This window comes from Amblyomma maculatum, chromosome 6 (genome assembly GCF_055883805.1).
Source record: "Amblyomma maculatum isolate TAMU_Amacu chromosome 6, ASM5588380v1, whole genome shotgun sequence".
Classification (NCBI taxonomy): domain Eukaryota; kingdom Metazoa; phylum Arthropoda; class Arachnida; order Ixodida; family Ixodidae; genus Amblyomma; species Amblyomma maculatum.
This window is the reverse complement of record NC_139349.1, coordinates 168,421,604-168,436,039: the sequence shown is the minus strand read 5'-3', so window position 1 is coordinate 168,436,039 and position 14,436 is coordinate 168,421,604. Positions and strand designations below refer to the sequence as shown.

The 14,436-nt window shown below is 50.2% G+C and overlaps 2 pseudogenes; both read left to right on the top strand.

Moving 5' to 3' along the window:
- Positions 1 to 3,387: 3,387 nt before the first annotated feature.
- Positions 3,388 to 6,001, top strand: LOC146187373 (uncharacterized; annotated as a pseudogene).
- Positions 5,996 to 7,700, top strand: LOC146187372 (uncharacterized; annotated as a pseudogene).
- Positions 7,701 to 14,436: the final 6,736 nt, after the last annotated feature.

Below are 14,436 nucleotides of genomic sequence, written 5' to 3'. Positions count from 1 at the left end.
TTGCTCATTCCACCGACCTATGTTTCATCGCGCATTGACTATCAACGCAAAGTGGGCGTTCCACCTTGTCACACTACCGCTCGCCAAAATTCTTTAATTCCAACTACATCCTCTGAGTGGAATCACTTGCCAGCAGATGTGGCACTCACCGACGATCTCGAGCATTTTAAAAAAAAAGTTGAGTGCCTGCTTTTCTTGCTCATGACATATGTGCCCTTCGGTCAGTATTGCCACATTTCGCTGATTTGTAGTTTGTTCTTGTTGTTTTTTTCTTTTTTTCTTCATCCAGGTTTCCATGAATTGTTGAATTTTTTAATAACTCAGTGCAGTGAACAATGTATGTAGTGCTGTAACCCATAATTGTATTTATTTTTGGTTATCTGTGCTTGCCACTCCCCTCAATTATTCCCGCAGGGTCATGAGGGTATTTGAAATAAATAAATAAATAAAAATGTCAATGAGGTTGTTTCTAGGTGCGGGGTCTGTACCGAGGTGGCAGTCCGGGTCGGTAATGCAGCGTCACTATCGGGCGCTGCATTCGCTAGTTTCCCGAGTAGGTGCCGATGTAAGATGGGGAGGAGCTGTGACGAGGTACCGGTGAAGGGGATCAAAGAGCCCGGGGAGATGGAGATCGGCTGAAGCGATGAGCAGTTGGGACGGTTTCTGTGCAAGGCTCATCTGGTTGAGGAAGAAAGGGTCATCATAGGCGGGGCGGGGCTCCTCTGGTTGGGCAGCAAAGCGTCGAGGTCCGTACTAGTACTGACTGTCCGGGTTGTAATAGGAGCGAGAGGTGGGGAAGATATGGCTACGGCAATAACGCGAAGTTCGACGGCAAATGTCACAAATTGGCCTGTCATCTGAGATACGCCACTCTGCAGGATGTCACCAAGGTACTGACGGGGGAGGCTGGTCTGGTGGTTGCAGCAGCCACTAGAGGAACAGGGCGCGATGGTGGCGGGGGCGGCACGGGGCTGGTGGAGATGCCGACTTATGCAAGTTCCTGGCAGACAACGGCCTGCATCATGACCACGGTTTTGGGCAGCGGAAATGGGAATGGCGCAGCAGGTAGGGCCTCGAGTTCGCTCTGGATGATCGAATTCATGGTCGTGGGATGGGAGGGCTGGTGCAAAGGAGCCAGGCCATCGCGAGATGGTGTAGGCGCCGTGTTCGTAATGAGCTCAAAGCGATCTGCGAGAAATCCTTGTTTATCCTTCTCAAATTTTCGACAGACTTAAAGCACCGAGTCGACGGTAGAGCAATCCGTGCAGAATAGGATGTTGAACGCATTATCCGCGATACCTTTGAGGATGTGCCCTACCTTATCACTTTCCGGTATGGAACTGTTGATCTTGCGAACAGCGCAAGCACGTCCTGAATGTAGGCACGGTATGACTCCGTGGGGGATTGGGCCCGAGAAGAAAGTTTCGTTTCTGCTGCCAGAGCCCACCCTGTGGGTTTCACGGAACAAGTCCTGAAACGTTTTCTTGCAGATGCCCCAGATAACGAACTCTTGTTCGTGGTTTTGGAAGCATGTGCGAGTTGGTCGCGCCAGATAGAAGATGATGTTATTATGCATAATGGTTGCGTCCAAGTAGGTTTTCCTGCTGCAGCGCTCATACTCATCTAGCCAGACGCAAGTCTGGGTTGTCGTCGCCAATAAAGATGGGAGGGTGGCGAATTTTCGTGAGTACTACTGGCTGAGGCAATGTTCCCGCGGTGGTAGGGGCTGCCTCGGAGGTCAACGGGGATGTTTTTGACATCGTTGTGATACCAGGTAGGTGGCGACCTCTCCGATAATCCAGCTTTTGGCGGCATGAATGGGCAAATAGGTGCGCACGGGGACCTTGATTCACATCCACCAAGAGGATAAGTGGCAGAAGGTTAGTCCTGGAAAACACAACAGCTGATGACAGACGTAAGTGTTTTTTTTTTGTTGTCCAATTAACATATGGCACATATACATACCTGCAGAGGGGGATCGACCAAGAATTGGGTAGCAAAGAAAGTTTTGATGTATACTTTCATGTAATAAAAAAATGGGATTTGAGGAGTAGAGGAAGGGAAACAAAGTGTTTGGCAATGCACTAACCGTTGCTTCAGCTTCGTCGTCTCTCTATTTTTGTTGCCTATTGTTGTTTCCTTCAATGGCATATACGTAACAATATTGATACGGGGACGTTTTCCAGTAACAATATCTTGATTTGGGAGGTTTCAGAGCGAAAAGAGCACAGAATCTCTGAAAAATAATTCACACGCGCGGACAGAGACGCAGGAGCATGCCCTCCTCCATGCCCTCGTATTTCTTGGCGATAGATTACTGTAGTGTACTCTTTAAATGCCTCTCTAAGCAGTCTTTCTCAACTAGCAACATTTATGTGTTCACGAAGCAGGGAAAAAGTGGCTATTTTCGTTTCCACAAAGATTGAGAGACGCCTCAGAACGAGACCTCTCGTTTGGAAAACAGATCTCCCGGAAAAGCTTTCAAATGAATCTGCGTAGTTTCACGCGTGAGTCTCGTCCTTTTGAGCTTCGCCTGCTATTGTGGCTGCCCACGAAACAACACTACTTAGTACCTCTATTTTAGCCACTAAATAACCGCCAGGCGCAACTCGATCGCCGCACGTGCACTGGAAGCTAGCGGAGAGTCTGCTCCGGTGACGACCCGGCGTTTCACATTTCGCCACCACGCCAGAAATGTGACGGTGTCGTCGCGCGGCGAATGTTGAGTTTGTGTTCCTTATGTGTCTCTCACTACGTCTCCTGCGTCGGCCGCCACTTAGGAAACATCGAAGCAAACATGTTTACTGGCTTCTTAGTGTGTAAAAAATGGCCCCTCACAGAGTAATTTCAGGCGGAAAAGCTCATGAGTGTCCATTAATGCGCGTGTGCTTCCACGAGAAGTGTAACACTTCTTCCCGAGATTCCGTGCGATACCTCTAGATATTGATTTAAGCCAAAAGCCGACTCCGCCGGGCGTCTGATCGAGGCGTCTGTGCTGCACCTTTCGCTTTAGCGCTTCCTTGAACGCCACACTTCAGAAGCACACCGAAACAGACGCAGTAAATTAGGCATAAGCGGCGTTTCAATCGTGTTTACAGCAAGATAAGGCCAAATAGCTGTCACCATTTTCCGTCGACACGTGACCCACGCTGTAAGGGAAAGGCGAAATACAGGTGTGATAAAGGAAATAGAGAATGAGGTGCCGTACTTTCGACCACCAGGGGATCTTTATGTGCATTATCATCGCAGCGCACAGAGGTGGATTTGCGTTTTGTGCTGATAGCGCCTGTGCCGCGTCTGAAACATTGTCTGTCCATGACGTCACTGGTCACATGAGTGCTGTTTGCGTTAAATAAAGGGTTGTTGTTATCGTGCCGGGATCGGGGCCAGTCTCAGTTCGTTCCTGCCCGCTGCCCGGCCGCGCTCGGCGTCCGGAAAGGGACCAAACGCTACACGGCCGCGCTCGGCGCCCGGCCAGGAACCAAACGCGACATGGTGTCAGAGGTGGGATCCTCTGGCTTTTGAGAGGCGTTGCCTTAACTTCGTCAACGGGCGCCATGTCAGAGGACAACGCAGTCAAGCCCTCCCACGGCATGTTCGCGGTGCCAGCTCCGCCAAGGTTTGACTTCGACCGGACGTCCGAATGGCCTTCTTGGATCCAACTCTTCGATGACTACCGCATCGCCTCGGGCCTAAATGAGCGGAATTAAGAAGCGCAGGTCCGGACGCTACTTTATACGATGGGCAGGCTAGCAAGAGAAATCTTCTCAACTTTTTCATTGCCAGAAGAAGAACAGAAGCAATACGAAGTCGTCAAAAAGAAGTTCGACGAGCACTTCGTCACCGCAAGGAACCTTGTTTGTGAGAGCGCGTGCTTTCACCGTCGCACTCAAGAACCTGGAGAGTCAGTCGACCAATTTGTTACCGCGTTGCACACGATGGCGGACCGGTGCGACTACCAGGAAAAGGAACTCATGATTCGCGACAAGTTCGTGGTCGGCCTCAGGGACGCTAAGTTCTCTGAGTCGCTTCAAATGGATGCGAATTTGACTCTCGCAGCGCTTTGGCAAAAGCGCGTTTAAAGGAGACCGTCCAACGACAGTAGCTGCAACTGAGAGAAACTGGCGATGAATCCTTGGTAACGCCGACCGGCAATCTTGACGCGTTCAGCAAACAAGGGCAGCCCAGAAAGTATTCTTCAGGACAGCACTCTGACAGCTCGTCAAAGAACTGTTCATCTGGAATACAAGGTCCGCGTCCCAGAGTCGAGTCCTACCGACCGGGCACCCCCGGATTATGCCCCAACTGCGGTCAAGGAACACACCCCAGAGCCTCGTGCCCGGCAAAAGCAGCTAAATGCAATTACTGCGGTTATTCCGGACACTTCGCAGCTGTATCTCGAAAAAAGGCTGCACGTGATGGAAAGAAGGTACAACTTTCTTCTCCATATGGACAAGGGGGCGTACTTCGTTGGCGCGGTGAACGAGGAGTACTCTAATTCTCGGTATGTACAGGTTGTTATTAACGGCACTCCGGCGTTCGCTAAAGTTGATTCCGGTGCCGAAGTTTCTGTTGTGCCCTCGACGTTTACCGGTTTACCTACCAGGCTAGAAAAGTGCGACCTAATCCTAACAGGCCCGTCGAATGAGCCACTGAATATTTTGGGAAAGTTTCATGCCACTATCCAGTGGAAACAAAACATGGTACAGCAAATCGTGTACGTGGTCTCACCATTACGCTCCGTTCTTTTGGGTCCCCCGCACTTGAGGCTCTGGAGGTTATTAAATTTGCGGATTCGGTCAGTAGCGCAACAGCCGTCGAAGGTTCCTACCCGCAGCTTTTCAGTTGTCTAGGAGCGATAAAAGGATAATACAAATTTAGACTAAAGCCGAACTCGACACCTTTTGCAATTCATGTTGCGCGTCGCATAGCCTTACCCATTCGTGACCGAGTTAAGCAAGAGCTCGAGCGTATGGAGCGAGATGGCGTGATCCGCAAAGTAGAAGAACCAACAGAATGGTGTGCAGGAATTGTGCCAGTACTCAAACCATCTGGAGCGGTTCGTATTTGCGTTGACTTGACTCAATTAAACAAAAGTGTACTTCGCGAACGCTATGTCATGCCGACTGTGGATGATAACCTCGGTCTTTTAGGTGGTGCCTCTGTGCTTTCGAAGTTGGACGCCAACTCTGGCTTCTTTCAGATTACGTCGTCGCCCGAATGCCAGTTATCTACGTTCATAAAGCCAGTTGGGCGATACTGTTTTCAAAGACTGCCGTTTGGAATAACGTCGGCACCAGAGATCTTTCAGAAGAAAAGGTCGCAGATACTTGAAGGAATCCCAGGCGTGATAAACCTGATGGATGATGTGCTCATTTTTGGTAACGACAAGGCTCAACATGACGAACGCCTGCGTCTAACTTTAGATCGTCTCGCCAGTGCTGGTGTTACGCTAAACAAAGAAAAGTGTTCCTTTGGGGTAACTGAGATAAAATTTCTTGGCTGTGTGCTTAGTAAAGATGGCATCAAGCCGGATCCTGAAAAAGTTCATGCTATCAAAGAACTGGCGACGCCAGCAAATGTGTCTGATGTTCGACGGCTGCTCGGTACGGCTAATTATCTGACAAGATTCGTACCAGATTTGGCTTCAAAAAGGGCGCCTTTACGTCACTTGCTTTTGAAGGGTTCTGAATGGACGTGGGGACCATCCCAAGAGCAAACGCTGTCGTTCATCAAAGACGTTATCTCTTCGAAGCGCGTCATGGCTAAGTATGATGTAAAGTACCCTACGATTCTTTCCGCTGACGCGTCATCATTCGGATAGGGGGCCGTATTGATACCAGTTCAACCAAACAATGAAAAAAGACCTGTTGCATTTGCGTCACGCTCGTTGACGCCTGCCGAAACCAGACACTTTCAGATTGAGAAGGAAGCGTTGACAATGACTTGGGCGGCAGAATGATTCGAAGGGTACACCAAAGGTGTTGAGATTTTGTTTGAAACCGACCACAAACCACTTGTAACGTTGTTGGGAAAATCACCTTTAGATGTTTTGCCTCCTCGTATTCAGCGCTTTCCCATGAGACTTATGCGGTTCAGCTTTACGGTTGTGCATGTCCCGGGTAAGAGCCTCGTTACTGCAGATGTATTGTCTAGAGCCCCGATTCAGGGAAACCAAATTGATGCTCATGCGCTGAGTATTGGCGAAGTCGCCAAATTCGTTTCGGGCTGTTTGACAAATGCCGTCGAGGCTAGCCTTTTTGAACGAGTCAAAGCTGAACAAGCAGCCGATGAAGTCTGTCAAGCTCTCGTAAAATTTAGCCTGGAAGGCTGGCCCAAGTTCTCATCGCTGTCGATGGTCTTACGTCCATACTGGCAGGAAAGAGCAACGCTGACAGTTGCTGAAGGCGTGCTACTCAAAGGTGTGCGGCTGGTGATTCCACAAAAATTACGCGCAGAGGTCTTGACGCACTTGCACGAGAGTCACCAAGGAATCGAGAAATGCAGAGCTCGGGTTGAGTTGCCAGCTGAGAGCTTTGGTGACTGATTGCCCAGTGTGCGCGGAACACAGGCAACAAAAGTCGGAACCAGTGATTCCGGCAACCACTCCACAGCGTCCTTGGCAAAAGCTAGGTGTTGATCTGTGCAATATTGAGGGAAAATGGTATTTGGTGGTAGTAGATACTCAGAGGAAGCCTTGCTATCTTCTACAAAAAGTGTCACTGTCATTATGCACCTCAAAAGTTTCTTTGCAAGACATGGCATACCAGAGGTTGTCATCTCGGATAATGAAACACAATTTGTATCTCAGGAATTTCAGTCGTTTGCTCGCGACTATGGCTTCCGCACTGTGACGACGAGCCCCAGATACCCTCAGGCAAATGGGGAAGTAGAAAGGATGGTCCAAACATTTGAACGGCTGATTATAAAAGCTAAGGACCCCTAACTTTCGCTGCTAGCGTACAGGGACACCCCAGGGCCACTGGGAAAAAGCCCTGCAAAGCTTCTGATGAGCTGGCGGCTACGCACAACAGTCCCTGTCCCTCCCAAGAGCCTTCTGCCCCAGAAGGTGAGCCTGAAAAAGTTCAGAGATCGCGATGTAACCTTCTGACAGCGGCAGCGTAGGTACTTCAATAGTCGTCATAGGGCTCTTCCGCTGCCAGTCCTCAAACCAGGAGCGGAAGTATGGGTGACAGACTGCAAAGTGAAAGCGCGAGTCTTACATCCTGCACAACGTTCCAGGTCGTATGTAGTTAGAACTCTACGTTTGTAGTTCTAGAAAGAAACAGGAAATTCCTGGTTCCCTTTGTTTCCCAGCAGAATGACTGCGAGGAAGAAGGAGGTAGCTATGAGTTTCCTCAGGCATATGATAGTCGGGTAGAAATAGAACAGGAAACTAATCCATCTAAACCAAAGGCACCTGCCGATCCATCTAATACCCCCTTGCCACAAACTATCCCTCCGGGATTTAGAACACGATTTGGCCGTCATGTCCGACCGCCAGACCGATATGGGTTCAGCAAATGACATTTATTTTTTTTTAGCATTGGTTACATCCATTAAAAATTGTTCATCCTTTGTTTGTGGCTGTGCTAAGTTTGTTGCAAATGCCAGTGTATCTTTTCAGAGAAAAGGGGAGATGTGCTGATAGCGCCTGTGCCGCGTCTGAAACATTGTCTGTCCGTGACGTCACTGGTCACATGAGTGCTTGCTATATAAAGGTGCTGTTTGCGTGAAATAAAGGGTTGTTGTTATCGTGCCGGGATCGGGGCCAGTCTCAGTTCCTTCCTGCCCGCTGCCTGCCGCGCTCGGCGTCCGGCAAGGGACCAAACGCGACACGTTTTGCCTGCATTTAGTCAAGAAGATGCAGGTTCATGACAGTTCAGCAAACATCGCGATAAATTCCCAGCAGTCATCTTCAGTAAACATCGCGCTGGAGACAATATAACCACCACCCTATAAAAGCTTTCACCTCATCAAACTTTAGCGGTCCAAAGTGCCTCTAAAAATGTCAACTGTAAAGAATTGAAGCATGTTGGTAGACATTTTTAGTGGTGTCAAGGATTTACTTACGACCACAGCTACAGTAAATCTTCCCTCGAGCGAACTTCAGGGAGCCTAGGAAAACGGCCACTGAGGCACAGCGAGTTGCCGCGCGAGGGAAAGAGAGGGCCTCTGGTGGCCAAGCATAGTGAGGAACGTTGAAGGCTACGTGGAAGGATGCCCAACCAACAGAGAGCAGAGAAAGCCAGAAACAGAACCCTTGCTTAAAGGCCATATTGCCAGCACGTCCTTCAGGTACAGCCGTCATTGACCTCTTAACGCTGGACGGGAAAGAGTACGTCGTATTATTTGACGATTACTCCCAATTTTTAGGGCTCGAATGGCTGCGGAGGACAACTTTAGAAAGACGGCAGTATTGGAACACGTATATGAACGGTTCTCTGTTCTGTAGATAATGCGCACACACAAAGTGCTGCAATTAACTTGTACAGTTCCAAGAACTAGTGCGTCACTCTGGGGCGTCGCCTTGGAGCCTCGCAAGCGCTCTCAAGCCAGCACTATGTACTGAGCATTAGCATAGCTAAGGGAGCTGTGCGGATGGCAAAGCAGCTTTTGAGCTAGCCTTGTAACGCACACGGAGAGCTGCCGCCTCTTTGTCTACACCTGGCAGGGAAAGGTTTATAGCTGGAAAACACTTGACGGGCCGTCGCTTGAACACTGCAGTACCAACCACGTCGAGAGGCTAGCTTCGAAGTGAAACGGCATTCGAGTGAGAAAAGTATGAACGTCTCAGTAAAACTAACATACGACACACGGCTCAATGCACGGAGGTGAGGGCGCTTACCACTGGATACAACTGTTCACTAGGACTGCCTCACATGGCACATTGACACAGCCAATGCCCCAACTGGGGACCTATGTACATAGTAGAAACCTACAGGGGACCAATAAGACGAAAAGCAAAACGCAAGCCCTGCAGGACATGCAGACAACAAGAAGGTGACTTATGTGATTAGCAGAATGCCTGGATATTTAGGGTATTGAATCTAAAGTTTAGCTGCTCGACTGCAGCATGCTCTACTCTCCCAACGGAAAAATTCTGTGGCGCTGCTCGAGAGCGAAGCCGCTGCGACGCCTTGACTGACTTTAAAACAAGGGCTGTGTGTTTTCTTTTTCCGAGGGCTGCTCGCATCCCTTGCATTTCTCTCCCCTCGACCGCTGCGGGTGCAAGCGCACGGCCCGCAGCAGCACCGCACACCAATTAGGGCAAAGCATTGAATGGCTCATACTCGACGTTCGTTTGTCTGGTCACGCTATAGCTGTCAATCAAATGACGTCATCAACCGAAACACACATCATAAAACTCCTTGCCTACCTTGAGGTAAACAGTTCAATCAAATATATATATCCTGTTTGCACCGGGAATCGAACCCCCATGCTTGGATCTGCAACCGAGCGCTTCAACCAACTGCGTCATGTGCGGGAAACGCGCCTCATAATTCTCCTTGTCTACTCTGAGGATGATAGTAGCAAGGGCAATAACCTTGCCCTCTAGTGATAAGTACAATGATTAAATTATCAATTATTGATGGCGTATTTAGTTGATAGTGCGAGGAAACGTGATGCCCCGTGTGCACCACCAACGCTTAGGCGTTCGTATTTTTGAAGCGTAGATTCCACCGTGCTCTCGAATTTTTTTCTTCGCTGGCGGGCAGTTTTGTTATGCTCGAAGGGTTCTCAGAGCCCAATCATGTCAGAAAGGGAATTTTGTGCGCCACCGATGGCAGTGGTCCATACGGCAAGGCAGCCTCCTGGACTGGACGGAAACCCCTACACGGCGAACCAAGGATGTCGACGCCATTTGTTAGATGCCGAAAAACAGCTACCTCGTTATACCGGCTATTGTTACCACAGAATCGACATCACAGGGTCAAGAAACGTGCAACGCAGAGAGGTCAACGCGGCCTTGACGGTGACAGTGCCTGGGGCATCCAGGGTGCATTACAACATATACTATAAACGTTCTACATTAAATGGTACAACGATAAAATGAAAAATTCAAACACAATGTGAAAGAATAAACATGTTTGGTACCCAGTTGAAAATGATGGAGGAGACAGCAAACATATTAGGCTGTTTTAACTGAAGAATGAAGTTGACAGATAATTGTCCTTGATTGGATGCTTTCCAGCCTCAAATTACCCGTTTTGAAGAGGGTAAAGGTGTGAGGTATAGGCACTGATATCTATCCTTGAGAGAGCATCTTGGTTCAGAAAGTAGGCAACGCTTGTTCCAACGCACAGTGCTCTTGTGGGAATATCGAAAGTAGGTGCAGTACTGTGCGTTAGCGCAAGAGTTCTCCCTACGGCTCGGCAGTAAGTTCTTCCTGTTCTTTTGCCAATATCAGTCATCGTGCAGCATGCAGAAAGGAGAGCTAATCAAATTACGTAAGCGGCTGTTAAGGGGGACATTTCGCAATTACAAAAGGTTGCGCCGTTCTTTTTCCAGCAGCTTTGATGTTGCTGATGATTATAGTATGTACTCATCTATAGAGCTGAAACATGGAGGCTAACCAAGAGGGTTGTACTTAAGTTTAGGACAACCCAGAGGGCTATGGAACGAAAAATGGTAGGAGTAACATTAAGAGATAGGGAGCGTGCAGAGTGGGTCAGAGAAATAACCCAGGTTACCAACATTCTAGCGGAAATTAAGAAGAAATGGACATGGGCAGGACATGTAGTGCGCGGAGCGGATAACCGATGGTCGCTTAGGGTAACAAACTGGATTCCAAGGGAAGGAAAGCGTAGCACGGGGCGGCAGAAAGTTAGGTGGGCGGACGAGGTTAAGAAGTTCGCACGGGTCAAGTGGACGCAGCTAGCACAGAACCGGGTTAATTGGAGAAATATGGGAGAGGCCTTTGCCCTGAAGTGGGTATAGTCAGGCTGCTGCTGCTGCTGCTGCTGCTGCTGCTGCTGCTGCTGCTGCTGCTGCTGCTGCTGCTGCTGCTGCTGCTGCTGCTGCTGCTGCTGCTGCTGCTGCTGCTGCTGCTGCTGCTGCTGCTGCTGCTGCTGCTGCTGCTGCTGCTGCTGCTGCTGCTGCTGCTGCTGCTGCTGCTGCTGCTGCTGCTGCTGCTGCTGCTGCTGCTGCTGCTGCTGCTGCTGCTGCTGCTGCTGCTGCTGCTGCTGCTGCTGCTGCTGCTGCTGCTGCTGCTGCTGCTGCTGCTGCTGCTGCTGCTGCTGCTGCTGCTGCTGCTGCTGCTGCTGCTGCTGCTGCTGCTGCTGCTGCTGCTGCTGCTGCTGCTGCTGCTGCTGCTGCTGCTGCTGCTGCTGCTGCTGCTGCTGCTGCTGCTGCTGCTGCTGCTGCTGCTGCTGCTGCTGCTGCTGCTGCTGCTGCTGCTGCTGCTGCTGCTGCTGCTGCTGCTGCTGCTGCTGCTGCTGCTGCTGCTGCTGCTGCTGCTGCTGCTGCTGCTGCTGCTGCTGCTGCTGCTGCTGCTGCTGCTGCTGCTGCTGCTGCTGCTGCTGCTGCTGCTGCTGCTGCTGCTGCTGCTGCTGCTGCTGCTGCTGCTGCTGCTGCTGCTGCTGCTGCTGCTGCTGCTGCTGCTGCTGCTGCTGCTGCTGCTGCTGCTGCTGCTGCTGCTGCTGCTGCTGCTGCTGCTGCTGCTGCTGCTGCTGCTGCTGCTGCTGCTGCTGCTGCTGCTGCTGCTGCTGCTGCTGCTGCTGCTGCTGCTGCTGCTGCTGCTGCTGCTGCTGCTGCTGCTGCTGCTGCTGCTGCTGCTGCTGCTGCTGCTGCTGCTGCTGCTGCTGCTGCTGCTGCTGCTGCTGCTGCTGCTGCTGCTGCTGCTGCTGCTGCTGCTGCTGCTGCTGCTGCTGCTGCTGCTGCTGCTGCTGCTGCTGCTGCTGCTGCTGCTGCTGCTGCTGCTGCTGCTGCTGCTGCTGCTGCTGCTGCTGCTGCTGCTGCTGCTGCTGCTGCTGCTGCTGCTGCTGCTGCTGCTGCTGCTGCTGCTGCTGCTGCTGCTGCTGCTGCTGCTGCTGCTGCTGCTGCTGCTGCTGCTGCTGCTGCTGCTGCTGCTGCTGCTGCTGCTGCTGCTGCTGCTGCTGCTGCTGCTGCTGCTGCTGCTGCTGCTGCTGCTGCTGCTGCTGCTGCTGCTGCTGCTGCTGCTGCTGCTGCTGCTGCTGCTGCTGCTGCTGCTGCTGCTGCTGCTGCTGCTGCTGCTGCTGCTGCTGCTGCTGCTGCTGCTGCTGCTGCTGCTGCTGCTGCTGCTGCTGCTGCTGCTGCTGCTGCTGCTGCTGCTGCTGCTGCTGCTGCTGCTGCTGCTGCTGCTGCTGCTGCTGCTGCTGCTGCTGCTGCTGCTGCTGCTGCTGCTGCTGCTGCTGCTGCTGCTGCTGATGATGATGATGATGATGATGATGATGATGATGATGATGATGATGATGATGATAGCATGTCTCGACATATCGAAATTACTGTATCGTTAAGTAGAGATATATTTCCGAATATGAAGCGCGTTTGCTGTGACCTGAAATTTCACGAGAACTCATTAAACCTGTGGAAAAAGTTCCAATATTAGGCAAGAAATCTGGCAATGAAAACGTGATGATTAAGGCGCTACAGCTCCTGCTCTAAAGGTGAAGATTATGCTTCCTTCCACTTTGTTTTCTGACGACTAAACTGCCCAAGGTACATTTGTATCAGCAGTGCGCACACAATCAGGAAAAAAGAAGGCGATGGGGCAGAGGGCTGAACTTTCAACATTATTTCAAGAAACCTGAAACCTCCACTTCTGGCCACAATGGCTGATGGCCACAATGGGAATAATCAAACCGACGTATTACGCGGAGTGTATTATGTGGAGGTTTTAGTTTCTGGCAATAAATTTGATTCTTCAGCCCTCTGTCCTATCTCCTTTTTTATGATTTTGTGTGCGCTGCTGATACAAATGGATCACACCCAATTAGCCCGGCATCTCGTGTTATTCATGGACAAGGTGAACGACCGAAAATGAATTGCATTACTGCTTTTCTTAGTGTGCTCGGAATCAGCGGCGACGTTTGCGCTGAAATTCTGTGACATCTCGACAGGTGACATCTCGATTTGCTCCTCGTCGCACTCGGTGACAAACGATCTTTGCAATGTCGCTTTGGTATGTGGGGTTGAATATTTACTTAAATTCATCTTTAAGGCGATAACAGTTGTCATTTGTTCTCCCACCTGCAGCTCTTGAGTGTGCGCGACTGGAGGGCGAGTGGATGCCTGGGATGCGGCTGCTGAGGTCTGCGCCTTCGTCAGCACCACCGAAGGCGAATGCGATACGACGCCAACGACGGGAGACAGGATCATCACACCTACGAACCCAAGCAGTGCGCCCACGGTAGCGCCTACTACCAAGACGAAGGCAGGGACAGTCCGGCCGCTCTCACCCGCAGCTGCGGACTGCAACAAAAAACAGTTGCCGATGTTGAACACAGGGCTGAGATCTGCACGTGAGAATACTCTGAAGTAAATCCTGCATGGATGCCAACGATAACAGCCGTCACTCAGCGTTATAGATGCTGTTCTCTATTCCATGGTGCAAATGCGGTCCCGCGACCGTTGAAGCACGTACAGGCTCATCCACTTCTAGCTATAATGTGCTCACAGCTTTCAAGAAACACATTGCGGCTGACGTAGGCGCATATCAGAGCAGTGTTGCAAGCACAGATGGACGTATATGTTGCGCTTCAGATGGCCTGACACTGCTTTAATGCACGGCCTGGTCGTACGCAGTGGCGCTTTGAAAGCAGTGACCATGTTATAGCAAGAACTAGACGACCCTGAACATGCTTGGTTTTCTTTTGTGAAGACTGATAGCATTTAAGATTCATTCACCATCGAATTTCAGCGGCATTATCGAAAATGTTGTGGCCCCTTCTAAAGTAATTTATTTCGTATACGTACATCCGAGAGGTCGAACACGAAATTTCGAACGACGTTTAACGTTTTTCTTGGCAATGTGCAGATGAAACATATGAACCTTTTTATTTGCTCTCTAAATTACCTGTTATTTTTATATTTTTGTTTCAACAGCACTGGTTTTGAAAAGCATCAAACTTAGTTTTGCCAATGACGTGAATAAAAGCACTGGTTTATAACTTGCTATGAATATATTTTACGTCTTGTCGCTGCGAAGTTTCTCTGTGCTCCTTTCGCTGGATAAAAAATAAAAAAGGAAGAGGAAAATAAAGAACAAATGCGTGTACGTATTTCCTTGGAAGATAATTTTATTGCAATATTATGAAACAATGCCTCTCGACAGTACTAGTTACAAAGGCCAACGATGCTGTTTTGCCAACGTTTCACGCATTACACCGGGTGGCATTAACGCGGTCGCACTCTGCCTAGCAATTATGTGAGCTCATATTGGAGGATATGTTCAAGCAACAATTTTGTACCCGC